Source organism: Branchiostoma belcheri, unplaced genomic scaffold, assembly GCF_001625305.1.
Source record: "Branchiostoma belcheri isolate BF01 breed outbred unplaced genomic scaffold, Haploidv18h27 scaffold13, whole genome shotgun sequence".
NCBI classification, from domain to species: Eukaryota; Metazoa; Chordata; class Leptocardii; order Amphioxiformes; family Branchiostomatidae; genus Branchiostoma; species Branchiostoma belcheri.
The window spans coordinates 4,604,619-4,607,809 of record NW_017802713.1 but is presented as its reverse complement, the minus strand read 5'-3'; positions in this window follow the sequence as shown (position 1 = coordinate 4,607,809).

Genomic DNA, 3,191 nt, shown 5'->3' with positions numbered 1-3,191 from the left:
AAAATGAATGTTCCGTGAGAGGCTTAATTTAAACGTTGCTTACCATGTTGTAAACAATGTATACTACAAGTGTTGTAAACCGAAAACTTCAGGAAAATCGTAAGCAGTTTTGTGCTCACGAATATGAAACCAACTGTTAGTTCATTTGCAATGTATTGTTATGATGTTGTTGTGTGAATAAAGTTACTTTTTATAAAAAAAAATAAAAAAAAAGTCTGCTACCTCGAGCGCGAGCGTCCGCCACAGAATCCCGGTATCCCTTACGGAATAGTGAACACTTATCCATACCCGTTTGTAGAACCACCAGGTCCCAGAGAACATTTGTGATCAGAGCTATAACCATCTGGAATACTCTCCCTAGCGAAACTCGAACAGCCCGCTCCATCAGCTCCTTTAAAAACAGACTATGGACAATACTTGATAAATACTTGACGACAACTACTTAGTAAAACTGTACGAGTTCACTAGAATTGTATTGACAATGTAAATATAGTGCACAACACCTTTTATGTAATAGTATATTAACCAGACATATAAATGTAATTGTAGTAAACGCACGACGCCCAGGCCGGATATCCTAGCTTGTTAACGTTTGGCCGCAACATCTGTCATGTAGTAGTATACCTATCTGAATTGTAACTGACACTGTTAACTGTTAACTGTTCCGAATTGTTTATGTTCTTGTTGTGAGGGCTAGCCCTTTATAATAGCATCCGGCTAGTTGGGCAGTCCTGGCTGCATACATATGTGTTATCAGCCTAATAAATCAAATCAAATCAAATCAAACACAAAGGGTGAAACATTATCAGGGCCGACGGCCTTACTTGTATCCAGTTTAGTAAGTACATCTCGGACAGAGAATATTTAACCCTAAACAGTACACCTGGGGTCCGCGCGGACCCCAGCACTATATATGCTGTAATATTTTTCTTGTTAGTAAAGATTTTTTTAATGAAATTTTAGGTAATTGTCACCCACAAAGTTTTTCCTCAATACAATGCAGAAAACTCAGTTTCCCCATTTTTAAAAATTTTCATATCTGATTTTCTTTTGGGGTCCGCGCGGACCCCAGCCGGCTTTCGATCGTAATGGATACACTGGCGTTCTTATACATTACTTTATTTCCGTTTTAATATGTGTTAATGCACCTACATGTATCTTATGGCCACTAAATGTTCATAGAATGGTGTACTAATAGAATTAATTCTAACAATTTTAGTGTAATTATAACGTTATATGACGTCAGAGCTAATAATGTAGTCCGCCATCTTGGATTTTGACCAATGACGTGATTAAATTAGCATATATTATGAATATTAAATGATTTAACTTATCTTTAATTATGTAAGATGTTATTAATGTCAGAACGGAAGTGTTATTGAATATAAATCCCTAAAAATTTTGAAGTTTAAACCAAAATTACTGATTTTTTCAAAAAAACTGTCGGTCAGAAACCCGTTGCCATGGCAACACAAAAAATCATTAACTTTTTTAACTAATATGAATTTTTTCCCAGATGCATTTTAGGAATGGTCACCAAATTTGATGGTTCTAGCTTAAGCTGTTCAGGCGCTATTTGAGATTAAAGTTGGCTGCTTTGGGGTACGCGCGGATCCCAGCTGTACAGATTAATCAGTCCGGGAAGGTGTACTGTTGAGGGTTAAATTTGTAACATATGTAATTATAACAAAGACTAAATTAGAGAGAAAGTGTTAAATAAGAAAATATAATTTTTTTATATTTGTAATTGCCGGGAATTTTATACAAGCATTTGGAAGTGACTTAAGGCTGAAAATGATAAAGGTATTTTTTTTAAATAAGCACCCTATATCTATTATTTATGAGGAAGTATTTAAATAGTTATTTTGTTTAAAAAACACTTTGATTAGACAATTTTTTTCAGTAGATGACTTTCTAAATATGTTATTGTTATTTCTGGTCTACTGTGTTTTAGTGGAAGTTTCAGTAAACATTATATGTCTATTTTTGTCCCAATTTTTTAACATTACGGCTTTGAACTAAAACTGCACTATTTTTAATATTCTAGTTTAAAGGACGTACTATTATTTTTATTTCGACATAATTTTAATCAAGAGCTTTAGAGATTGAATAGCTTGCATTGTTAGCCATCTTGGATCACCAATTTTCAATTTTGAAACAATTTTTTTCAAGATTAAGCTAAATCGACTAAAGGCATTAATATGAACATTTTGTAAAAAGAAATGAAAGTACTGATGAAATTTTAAAAAAGAAAACCTGTGTATACCTGATGTAATGATATGGTTCGCCGTGTAGAATTTTGGCCGATGACGTCATTAAAGTAGCATTAATTATGCCTTTTAATGATAAAATTTACATAAACTTACATGGGATGTTTTTAATATTAGAAAGCATGTGTAAATTGACATAAAAACCATAACATACTATAATATGGTCGGAAGTTACTAAATTTAGCACAAATGCCTTTCAGAAACCTGTTATCTTTTACCTTACAATATCTTTTTCACTAATACAAAATTGTTGCCAACAATGTTTTAGGGAAAATCACCAAGTTTGGTGGTTCTCACGTAAGCCGTTCAGACACTATCCAACATTAATGTTGGCGCGTGCACTTTAGTCAACGACACCCCGTCTACATAGGATTAGTTTGCACCACAAGAATTAGACCTATATTCCTACAAATTTGAATGTATTACAGTCTTTTTCATCTGGTGTTTTAAAACTGGTGTTGTACTGTCGTGATGTCGAAAATTACAGTTAAAACCGTTTCAGAACCACAACTATCAACACAGATAATCTATTAAGCTCAGCAAATGAACATATTTCCTGTTTCAATGTTTTAAGTATGTGATAATACGCCTTCAACCCTTATAGACTGGGCATCCTCGGATCGATGGGGGCTTTTGAGGCCCTAACCCTATAACTCCTAAATTAATTATCGTATGACCACTAGTAATTGCGGTGTTTTATAATATAACGTAGTTATAACATAATCGTTTTTTTTTTCGATTGCCGCGCTCACGCGGCAATCGAAAATGTGCTGGCTTTCCTACATGCTCCCTGGACCGACCGGTGTTCGTTCGTCCTACATCCGGGCTATTTCTGTTGACCGAGTCCCGTCATTGTGTCTGCACTTCCTGGTCTCTTATGCACGAAGCACTAAAAACTGGGCTAGTATGTGATAAAATGTC